The following is a 12,475-nucleotide window of genomic DNA, read 5'->3' as shown; positions in this document are numbered from 1 at the left end:
TAAAATTTGGGAAATGAACTGTTTAATTTAATGAGCAGAATTGCTATTTAAATCATTCATTGCTGATCCCATTATTAGTTATACAAGTTCTAAGGTGAACATTAACTCTTATCATTTATGATAACCACAGAATATTAGGGTTAGATCTTTCCTTAAAAGCCTTGTTGAAGTATTTTCATGTAAGTATTCCATGGAGAAGACATGAAATATTAAAAATAATATTAATGAGTTTAATATACAATCACTCTTCTGAAAGAGCATTCCAATCAATCTTTAGAATGGAAGAACAAGTACTACTAAACTCATTATGCTTATGGAAAATTATGAGAGAGTGAATTTAAGCAGCTTGTTCAAGGTCACAAAATAAAATAATTTCTGACATACAATTAGAATTCAGTCCTTCAAAGCCCAGCCCAGAGACTTGTCTACTTAATCTGCACCCCCTGTAATACATTACTGTAACCCTTAACTATTCTCAGTATTTATAACTGCTGTTCTCTCAAAGGAGAGTCTTGTTATGCTATTATGTTGCATCAATAATATCCTTAAGTAGACCATACATATATACTGTTTAAAATGGAGGATATTCTCCTTTTTCTCAGCATAGTCAGTCTTATCTTAAATAGGAGGTGAGTTATATGATATCTCAATTTTGTATGTGGAAAAGTAAATTTTTTATATATATTTGAAATAAAAATATGTATTTACATATATTTATATATATACAAAATAAAGTTTTTTTATAAACCAATAGTTGATTTATTTTTTATAAATCCTAGTTATATATTGCCAAAGTGTAACATGATATTAAACTCTAATGTTCCTTAATATATCAGGGTCTTTCCTGTTATTGTAGTTTTATTCTAACATTTGCTCATCTTCTGTAAATTTGAGATAAATTCAAATTTTCTCTTTTCTCAAATATTTCTCATTTTTGAAACTTTAAAAAACTCAGGTTGTTCATTGTTAAAATATAATAGGCATTATTTGCCTTTTCTTAGAAGGACAATAGTCAGGCTTCATGGAAAACTTAACAGGAAACTACTTTTTATATCTAAGTCATAGACTTAAATGTAAAATTATAGATAATATTTCTGTGCATCTCATTATACTACAAACAGCAATCAAGGCCATAATTACTGTCTTAAGTTTCATACGGAGAAATGTTAAATCCCTTACTGGCCCTTGTTTTCTGTAAGACAGAGAGAATACACTTTGACTTATCTCAGAGCTGTCTTATACTCTCTGGGTTTTTTTCTGCTTTTCAACTAGGGCTATTTCTGGTTACAAAATTCATCAAAGATAGATAATACTTCTTTACTGTTCCACCATTACTCTCTTTTTGTTCAGTCATCTTTAAGAGACTTTTCCTTTAGTAACCCACTCGTACACATTCAAACTGTACAGTTTATTTAGAAATGTTTTTTTATAAAAAAAGTTTGGAAAAGGTGTGCAGTACAAAAATACTGAAATAGAAGAGTATACATAAAAATGAAAAGCAACTGATCTCTCATCTTGTTCTGGCATGATCAGTGCACAATAACTTTGGAAAACTGTCAAAGCCAACTAAAACTGGCATCTGAGTACTCTGTATGCATTACATATGTGCAGCAAAAGACATATACAAGAATGTTAATTGAAGAATTTTCTGTAATAATTTCAAAATATAAACTACCCAAATGTTCTTCACTGGTAAAATGGATAATTAAAATGTGGCATATTTACATAATTCATTCATTGGAATACTGTACAATGACAAAAACAAATTGTTGCAACAAATAAAACATAAAAGAATAACTTTATAACTTTAAGTTATAACTTTAAGTGAAAGAAACCAGACATCAAAGTGAACATTTGGTATAATTCCACTTAAATTAAGTTCAAGATTAGTCAAAACTAATCTATGATGGTAGAAATCAGAGTGGTTGACATTGGTATGATCCATCTCAATATTTCTGGGATGCTGTTCATGTTCTGTATCTTGACCTAAATGGGGATTACATAGCTGTGGTCATTTTGAAACACATTATTTGAACTCTAAACTTTCTTTTACATGCCATACTTAAAGTAAAGTTGTGGTCCCCTCTAAAATGCAGCAATTCAATTTGGCCATCTAATTTTGTTTGGAGTTTAAGTTTGTTCTTGTTTTTAAATTTTTTTTTAGAGTGCAAGAAAAAGGAACAAGATAAAACAACTTTAGATAAAATGAAATTCTCTGGTTTGTTAATTGGTTGAAGATTTCAAATATGGCCTGGGATTTGAAATGCTGAATTGGAATATCACCTCACTCCTTAGTTGAGGGTAAAACCTGCTAACAGCAACATCCGTCAAAGCAATAAAAAGCTCCTGATGATGAGAATTTGAGGGGTTCTGATCTGAGTAGTTTTAAGCTCTGTAGTCAACCAAATGATATTGGATGGAGTCTAACATAAACACTACTAGAAAAGAAAAGAAATTCCCATCACATAATGTATCTTTTATCTGATCTGGTTATTACTGAGAGCTTCCTCAAGGCAAAAACTTCTCTAGTACCTATTGGAAATCACAGCTTGAATACCAGCAATAATGGTTGCCTAAGAATACCAGAAAAAAATAGAACTATTCCTTACTGCAGAACACAAGAAAACACCTCAGCAGGTTAACAATAATGAGTGCTTTGTGAAGGCCTAATTCTGGTTCCAGTAGTTTACCTGTTCTGTTTTCACTATCCCTGCTTTCTTACCTGGGAAAGTCCTGGTCTTTGATAGCATATGTCATGTTTGATTGCCTTTCATTCACTATTCTTAGGTTGTGAGTGAGCTTAACTTCAGTTTGAAGTATCCTCTTAACCCATAAAGTGTGGTAACAACATTATACTTAAAAGTTCTAATAAATGATCTAGTAAATTAATTTTGTGGAATTCCTGTTGCCTTAGGTTTCTTATTTCCTTTTTCTTGGCCTTTCTGGGAAGGGCTGAAAATGCAATGAGCCTTTTTTTTTTTTTTTTTTTTTTTTGGTAAAAGCATATTAAAATTCTAAGTAACAGAAAATCTGTATAATAAGTATCTAACATAAAGCCAACTGTGTATCTGGACATTGAGAATTTTTAAGTAATTCCATCTCACAGAATCCATTTACCTAATCTGTTGGCACTTTATTTCCTTAGTGGGGCAGAAATGACCTCAATGAGAACTTATTCCTCTTTATAGGCTCTCATCTTTCCTAGGACTCTGTCAATAAAAATCAAATGATCAAGATTTCTCTTTCTTTTCAGTGTTTGAGGAACCATCATCTTCCATTTCCCCCCTCCCCGCAATGGTGCTATGTCTTTGGCTGGTTCTCTTTACTTAAATATCCAGGAAAACACAGATTACAATTATTTATCTAGCCTATTTCTGACCAGGGCACCATCCTCACTCACACTGTCCTTTTCAAGTCATCGGGAAAAGAAGTCAATTTATTTGTCCATAATTCTTTTCTGTATCTCTTTCTGTTCTCTTATGTATGGGAAGACAGAAAAATCCCTTTCATCCTTACTGAATCTTTCAGTGCCCTCCCTGTCCCCCAGCCCTCCACTTCTTTCCTTAGTACTTCATTGTAGAAAAGATGCCATATCATTTATTAAAGAAGTACCATTAACTGTATGTCACACCTTAATTTTTACTTACGTTCAACATATATCATGATCTGATGATTAAAAGCTATCAGCAGTAGATAAATTTTGACTAAAAGTTAGATATTTCCCCATCTAAGTGAAATAGTAGAATTATATTCATAATGCATAGACTAAGACATCTCTTTTTATATTTAACCCTAATATCAATTAAAATGATTTGTTATTAAGGCAAATATTAATGAAGGAGGAAGACAGAATAACATTCTTATCTATTTAACATGGAAAATGGATGAACAGTATTTTCTCTTTTTTTTTAAGGTTTTATTTATTTATTTGACAGAGAGAGACACAGCGAGAGAGGGAACACAAGCAGGGGGAGTGGGAGAGGGAGAAGCAGGCTTCCCACTGAGCAGGGAGCCCCATGTGGGGCTCGATCCCAGGACTCCAGGATCATGACCTGAGCCGAAGGCAGACGCTTAATGACTGAGCCACCCAGGTGCCCCAGTATTTTCTCTTCTAAGGATGTTATACCTTATGGACTTGTTACCTTTATTGAGCTAAAAATGTATCATTTCTATTTTACATTCCATAACAAATTGCTTTATAGAGCTTACATATTTGCATATTTTCTTGATATTAATTATATAAATTACACAAAAGACATAGGTAAAGGCCATTTAGTGCCTTACAAACTACTGTCATTTCAATACCTTCATAATTTGGACCCTAATGTGTCACTAGCAGCCCACAATTAAAGGCACAATGTGTTTTCAAATGGTACTCACACAACAGGACTGCTGCTTAATTGAGAAAAAAATGTCAGCTTCCTCGTTTTCAGGCAATGCGATTTTAGCAAGAGGCCTTCAAGCATCACTCAGACGCAGATACTTGTCTGTGTCTGTCCAGGACTCTAAATGGGGGGGAAGTGATGAGAGAGGCAGAAAGAATGAATTCAGGAGGATGCAGCAGTGGTGGCCACCAAACCCAGTTTCCAGGAAAAGCAGTGACAGTGGAGCAACCTGTGGTTTGAGTCTCCCCTGGTGGCCCTGGTTTCCTCAGTGGACTGGTTTTAGGGCATGACTTTTGCATCCCTGTACTATTGCCCCTTTTCTGAGCTTGCCCTTCCATATCTCCATCAATTGAGTGGTTTTCTAAATGTCCTATTAATAAATTCCTTCTTTACATGAAAAAAGAATGATTTTAATGCTTTGCAAATAAAAATGCTTATGCAGTTGTCAACAACAGCCCTCATATATCCATGGCTGATTAGACTAGAAAATCTAAGCCTGAAATGAATGCCTCAGAGCAGTAGAAAATAGTTATTCTGAAAGCCCAAAAATTAATCAGGAGAAGATTAAAACTCTCAGCATCTGTGTGTCCAAATTCATCTATAAGAAAGCTATAATATTTATGGATATTTCTTAACCAACTGGATATTTCTATTAAACCATTTTCAAATCTATTTTAACAAGCTAGAAATATACTCCTCCACCAATAAAGCCCATGAGGATAAAAATAGAAAAAAAAAGTATTGAGACAAAGACACAAATTCTATTATTCTTGACCTGAAATAAGATCTCCTGTCCCTTGACAACTAGCCTGGTGTTTTCCTACTAAAATGCACTGCCTTCCACCTATTTTAGGGGAGAAAGTGTTCTACTTAAATTATTGGTCTGGTGAATACTTTGGGAAGTGATCTCTGATCTCTTTTTCTGAAATCATGGGTATTTCTAAGTCTTCAGGGAGAAGACTTGAAATACTGAACACTGTCTTAGAGAACAGATTTTTTTTTTTCTGTGTAAAAGTGATTGCAATAAAGAGAATGTGAGAAATGAAGGATTCAGAGGAGGAAGGGCAACTACAAAAGATAGGTCCACATTGGCCATAAATTATTAAAATTTTAAGGTGAGGGGCATTACCTTACGGGCTTTGACAACATTTAGTTTTTGGTTTTGATTTTGGTTTTGGTTTTAATTCTCTATGTATTTCTCTACTTCAGGAGCTAAAAATTTTTCAAAAAAATCCTTTCATTTTAATCATCCATAATACTTAAATATTTACTGAAGTGTTTAAAAATAGAATAACCCATATTTAAGATCCTAACAATCCTATAGAGCAAAGAGTAATAAATTTATATCTGTAAAACCTATACCTTGAATTTGTCTGGGGGAACTAATTAAAACAATTTAAGTAAAACTTATTAGTCCCTACCACATTCCTCTATAATAACTTAAATTACAAAATTGAATAGGTGGACTCTTCTTTGAAAAGCTGTATTGTCTTTTTAAGAAGTTTACTGAATAGTTGATTTGTTTTCCTTAAGAAACAGCAATAACCTGGGGCGCTTGGGTGGCTCAGTCGGTTAAGCGTCTGCCTTTGGCTCCCGTCATGATCCTGGGGTCCTGGGATTGAACCCCGCATCGGGCTCTCTGCTCAATGCGGAGTCTGCTTCTCCCTCTCACTCGCCCTCTGTGCTCCCTCTCTCTCAAATAAATAAATAAAATCTTAAAAAAAAACAAACAGCAAAACCCAAAACAGGCGCTTAAAATCATTTGCCTATTAATTTCCACCATTTCCCAAAGTGCTGAGAAATCACTAAAAGATTTGAAATGTGACTTTTTCAGGATTGCAAAAAGAAGAAAAATATTTATTTGAATATGTAAAATCAAAATGACATAGTCCTCTTAAGACAGAGATCCAAATAAATTAATCTAACTCTTCCCACCAAAAGCAGGATGGGACATTTAGACAATGTTTTATAAAGGGGGCCCAAAAAAGTGTATCTAAACATTTATTTAGTTCTGTAACCCAATTGACAGTTTAATAATAGTACTTGAAGATTATTTTCTAATAAATAAATAGAGATGTCATATATAATTTTATAATGTATTATGTATATAGATAAGTATGTTTTGCTAGACTTTTTCTACTAAGCAGAACTTTCTAGTCCCTGAGCTTGTTGGAAATTGAATCTTTGATTTGAATTGATAGTAAGCCCTACAAAAACATTTTCTATTCTTAATATCCTCTATTCAGAGAAACCATGTTAGTAATGCTTAAGGAGCAGATAGTAGGTTAACCGAGGGTACTTGCCAATTTTCTGCTTTCTTTGTTTTATTTTTACATGAACATCTGGGTGTTTTCTTTTTTCAAGTTTCACCTCCTGTAAAGGGTGAGATTGGGACTGTCTTAGAATACTGTTGTTAAGGAACAGGACTAACTGTGGTAGTTACAATTTGAGGAAGAAAGATTTGGGATGTGTCGCATAAGTAAGTTTGTGAGCAATAATAAGACATTTTGTTGCAGTGTTCAACAGTGATTTTTTATAAAAAAATGATTTTGACTTGGTCTCTATTTACCTTTTTATTTCCCTGACTAGACATTACCCACACACACACATACACACACACACACACATATGCATGCACACACACACTATGCTATAGCACATAAGATTGTATTCAGTTCCTCTAACATCTAACATTTTCTCTTACTTCCAGGCATTCAGGCATGTTATTTCCTGTGTTTATGTATTTTTTATGACTTATTCCATCTGGTTAATTGCAATTCATACTTCAGGCTTCAACTTAGATATCATTTCCACTAGGAAACTTTCATAACTGCCAAGATTTCCCCAACTCCACCCCAGTAGTTTCAGTTAAATGCTTTTTCTATGTGCTCCCTGTATTATCTATATCAGGTGCATTTATTGACAGCATTAAACTTACCTGTGTACTTACTTGTATCTCTGTATAAATTGTAATTTCTTGGGAACTGTGGAGGTCATGTCTGCTCAATCTTTTCAGTATCTAACATGCCTGGCATATAGAACATCCTCAATAAATAATTGCTGTGGCCAGTCTTTAAAGTGGTCCTTATGTCAATGGTCAAAAATAAATCATGGTGGATGACAGACAATTACTGAAGTATCACTCCTGAACTAGGAAAAGTGAAAGGAACAATGTATAGTATTATGTTTTAGGAAGAGTACACTTGGAGTAAAGAGGACAAGTTATGAATCCATGGGGTTGAGGAAGATGATTATGTTGTTCTGTGTTCATGCAGTGTTATGGACTTGAAAATTAAAATTATCATGGGTCTTAGCCTTGGGATTCCAAAATAAGCTGAGACCTGAAGATATATCTCAGATTTGAGAAGGGAAATGTTAATAAAGCAGCATTAGTTGAGTACCAAGTTATTAAATAAGATGAGCATTTACTCACTCACCTGATTTAATAACCTCACTGTAATCAAGAGAAGGCTCAATGAAGGAAGAAACTCACCAGAACCCTCACAGTTCCACAGTTCAAACTGAGTTCATCTAAATCAATAATATTGATTCCATTTTGTTCCTAAGACAGCAATATGATATGATGAATTCATCATGGTAGACCATATATATGTAAAGATAATTAATAGACTTTTAATTATCTTAATAAGTTATTTTCCTTAAATATTTCTACTCTTTATTGTGTGCTCCTTACAGTTTACCAATTAATTATTATCCTCAACTGTTTTCTCCAAACTTCCAACAACATTGAAAGCAGTTCAGGTATTTATGAGAAGTAAGGAAGTTTGAGGTACATTGCTTATCGAGCATTTGCCCTCTAAAGAAAGACTATCTCTTGTTTCTTCTTCTCTTAAAATTTCTTATTCATTTATTTTTAAGATATGGGGCAAAAGGAGAGGGAGAGAGAGAGAATCCCAAGCTGGCTCCACGACCAGCACAGAGCCCAATGTGGGGCTCAATCTAACCACCCTGAGATCATGACTGGTGCCGAAATCAAGAGTTGGACACTTCATCGACGGAGCCACCCAGGTGTCCCTTCTCTTTTAAAATTTCTGTCAGGTTCTCACTTTAAAATCTAGCTTCTGGGTTTAAACTACATTAATATTTTCATAAATGACCAAGGCCAGTGTGACCTTATAAAAAAACAGATACATCTTGAAATAAAACTATATTACAGAGAGAACACTCCCTCTAATAATTGCTTATTTCCTTGTGTCCTTCTCAATGCTATTTTTTAAATCACCTAGTAGAATCAGTTTCTCACTCTGTATATCTTCCTCCTTTGTCTTTCACTTCTTTTTTTTTTTTAAAGATTTTATTTATTTATTCATGAGAGACGGGGGGGGAGAGAGAGAGAGAGAGAGAAGCAGAGGGACAAGCAGGCTCCCAAGGAGCAGGGAGCCCGATGCGGGACTCGATCCCAGGACCCTGGGATCATGACCTGAGCCGAAGGCAGATGCTTAACCATCTGAGCCACCCAGGCGCCCTTTCACTTCTTGTCTCTACCAGATATAGAATATGACTGAGCTGACACCAGTGCCTTATTGTGTTCAAAAACATCTCAGGCCATCACAATCACAATAGTTGAGACATTTTAAATTTTACTGATATTAATTTAAACAAATGGTTGAAGATGTATTTCTCTGATACTAGAACATGGTCATCTCACCTAATAATCTTCAAAATTCTCTAAGACACAGAAAGGAAAGTGAGATATAGCTGTCTTTTGTCTTCCTTGATTCTTGGAAATTTAAGGTATGATCTGGGGAAATGAAAATCTTTAAAAAAAAATTAAGTGACTGAACTTACATTGTCATAGTCAGCTTTGTATGGTTCTATGCTTATGACTGTTTGCAAACTGATGGTTCTCACCCACCAATGGAAACTCCCTTTTTAGTTGTTTTTCATAGAAAGCTGATAAGGCTTTTTTTTTTAATTTTTTATTGTTATGTTAATCACCATATATTATATCATTTGTTTTGGTGTAGTGTTCCATGATTCATTGTTTGTTCATAACACCCAGTGCTCCATGCAGAATGTGCCCTCTTTAATACCCATCACCAGGCTAACCCATACCCATACCCTGCTCCGCTCTAGAACCCTCAGTTTGTTTTTCAGAGTCCATCATCTCTCCTGGTTCGTCTCCCCCTCTAACTTACTCCCCTTCATTCTTCCTCTCCTACTATCTTCTTCTTTTTCTTTTTTCTTAAAATATGTTGCATTATTTGTTTCAGAAGTACAGATCTGTGATTCAACAGTCTTGCACAATTCACAGCGCTCACCGTAGCACATACCCTCCCCAATGTCTATCACCCAGCCACCCCATCCCTCCCATCCCCCACCACTCCAGCAAAACTCAGTTTGTTCCTGAGATTAAGAATTCCTCATATCAGTGAGGTCATATGATACATGTCTTTCTCTAATTGATTTATTTCACTCAGCATAACACCCTCCAGTTCCATCCACGTCGTTGCAAATGGCAAGATCTCATTCCTTTGGATGGCTGCATAATATTCCATTGTGAATATATACCACTTCTTCTTTATCCATTCATCTATCGATGGACATCTTGGCTCTTTCCATAGTTTGGCTATCGTGGACATTGCTGCTATAAACATTGGGGTGCACGTACCCCTTCGGGTCCCTACATTTGTATCTTTGGGGTAAATACCCAGTAGTGCAATTGCTGGATCGAATGGTAGCTCTAATTTCAACTGTTTGAGGAACCTCCATACTGTTTTCCAGAGGGGTTGCACCAGCTTGCATTCCCACCAACAGTGTAGGAGGGTTCCCCTTTCTCCACATCCCTGCCAACATCTGTCGTTCCCTGACTTGTTAATTTTAGCCATTCTGACTGGTGTGAGGTGGTATCTCATTGAGGTTTTGATTTGGATTTCCCTGATGCAGAGCGATGTTGAGCACTTTTTCATGTGCCTGTTGGCCATTTGGATGTCTTCTTTGGAAAAATGTCTGTTCATGTTTTCTGCCCATTTCTTGATTGGATTATTTGTTCTTTGAGTGTTGAGTTTGAGAAGTTCTTTATAGATTTTAGGATACTAGCCCTTTATCTGATATGTCATTTGCAAATATTTTCTCCCATTCTGTCGGTTGTCTTTTGGTTTTGTGGACTGTTTCTTTTGCTGTGCAGAAGCTTTTTATCGTGATGAAATCTCAATAGTTCATTTTTCCCCTGGCTTCCCGTGCCTTTGGTGATGTTTCTAGGAAGAAGTTGCTGCGGCTGAGGTCGAAGAGGTTGCTACCTGTGTTCTCCTTTAGGATTTTGATGGACTCCTGTCTCACGTTTAGGTCTTTCAACCATTTGGAGTCTATTTTTGTGTGTGGTGTAAGGAAATGGTCCAGTTTCATTCTTCTGCATGTGGCTGTCCAATTTCCCCAACACCATTTGTTGAAGAGACTGTCTTTTTTCCATTGGACATTCTTTCCTGCTTTGTCAAAGATAAGTTGACCATAGAGTTGAGGGTCCATTTCTGGGCTCTCGATTCTGTTCCATTGATCTATGCGTCTGTTTTTGTGCCAGTACCATACTGTCTTGATGATGACAGCTTTGTAATAGAGCTGGAAGTCCGGAATGTGATGCCGCCAGCTTTGCTTTTCTTTTTCAACATTCCTCTGGCTATTCGGGGTCTCTTCTGGTTCCATACAAATTTTAGGATTATTTGTTCCATTTCTTTGAAAAAAGTGGATGGTATTTTGATGGGGATTGCATTGAATGTGTAGATTGCTCTAGGTAGCATTGACATCTTCACAATGTTGGTTCTCCCAATCCATGAGCATGGAACGTTTTTCCATTTCTTTGTGTCTTCTTCAATTTCTTTCCTGAGTATTTTATAGTTTTCTGAGTACAGATCCTTTGCCTCTTTGGTTAAATTTATTCCTAGGTATCTTATGGTTTTGGGTGCAATTGTGAATGGGATCGACTCCTTGATTTGTCTCTCTTCTGTCTTGTTGTTGGTGTATAGGAATGTCACTGATTTCTGTGCATTGATTTTATAGCCTCCTACATGACTGAATTCCTGTATGAGTTCTGGCAGTTTTGGGGTGGAGTCTTTTGGGTTTTCCACATACAGTATCATATCATTTGCAAAGAGTGAGAGTTTGACTTCCTCTTTGCCGATTTGGATGCCTTTGATTTCTTTTGTTGTCTGATTGCTGTGGCTAGGACTTCTAATACTATGTTGAATAGCAGTGGTGAGAGTGGACATCCCTGCCGCGTTCCTGACATTAGGGGAAAAGCTCTCAGCTTTTCCCCATTGAGAATGATATTCGCTGTAGGTTTTTCGTAGATGGCTTTTATGATATTAAGGTATGTACCCTCTATCCCTATACTCTGAAGAGTTTTGATCAAGAAAGGATGCTGTACTTTGTCAAATGCTTTTTCTGCATCTATTGAGAGGATCATATGATTCTTGTTCTTTCTTTTGTTAATGTATTGTATCACGTTGATTGATTTGCGGATGTTGAACCAGCCTTGCAGCCCAGGGATAAATCCCACTTGGTCGTGGTGAATAATCCTTTTAATATACTGTTGGATCCTATTGGCTAGTATTTTGGTGAGAATTTTTGCATCCATGTTCATCAAGAATATTGGTCTGTAATTCTCCTTTTTGATGGGGTCTTTGTCTGGTTTTGGGATCAACGTAATGGTGGCCTCATAAAATGAGTTTGGATGTTTCCCTTCCATTTCTATTTTTTGGAACAGTTTCAGGAGAATAGGTATTAATTCTTCTTTAAATGTCTGATAGAATTCCCCTGGGAAGCCATCTGGCCCTGGGCTTTTGTTTGTTGGGAGATTTTTGATGACTGCTTCAATTTCCTTAGTGGTTATAGGTCTGTTCAGGTTTTCTATTTCTTCCTGGTTCAATTTTGGTAGTTGATACATCTCTAGGAATGCACCCATTTCTTCCAGGTTATCTAATTTGCTGGCATAGAGTTGCTCATAATATGTTCTTATAATTGTTTGTATTTCTTAGGTGTTGGTTGTGATCTCTCCTCTTTCATTCATGATTTTGTGGATTTGGGTCCTTTCTCTTTTCTTTTTGATAAGTCTGGCCAGGGGTTTATCAATCTTG

The 12,475-nt window shown here is 35.8% G+C and overlaps 1 pseudogene; it reads left to right on the top strand.

Moving 5' to 3' along the window:
* LOC112836363 (small ribosomal subunit protein uS2-like) overlaps positions 1-12,475 on the top strand; it is a 33,512-nt pseudogene that overhangs the window by 15,711 nt on the left and 5,326 nt on the right.

This window comes from Callorhinus ursinus, unplaced genomic scaffold (genome assembly GCF_003265705.2).
Source record: "Callorhinus ursinus isolate GAN/ISIS: 27379988/994484 unplaced genomic scaffold, GSC_fseal_2.0 scaffold24, whole genome shotgun sequence".
NCBI lineage: Eukaryota > Metazoa > Chordata > Mammalia > Carnivora > Otariidae > Callorhinus > Callorhinus ursinus.
Note: the sequence above shows the minus strand (reverse complement) of the source record. Positions and strands in the feature narration are given on the sequence as shown.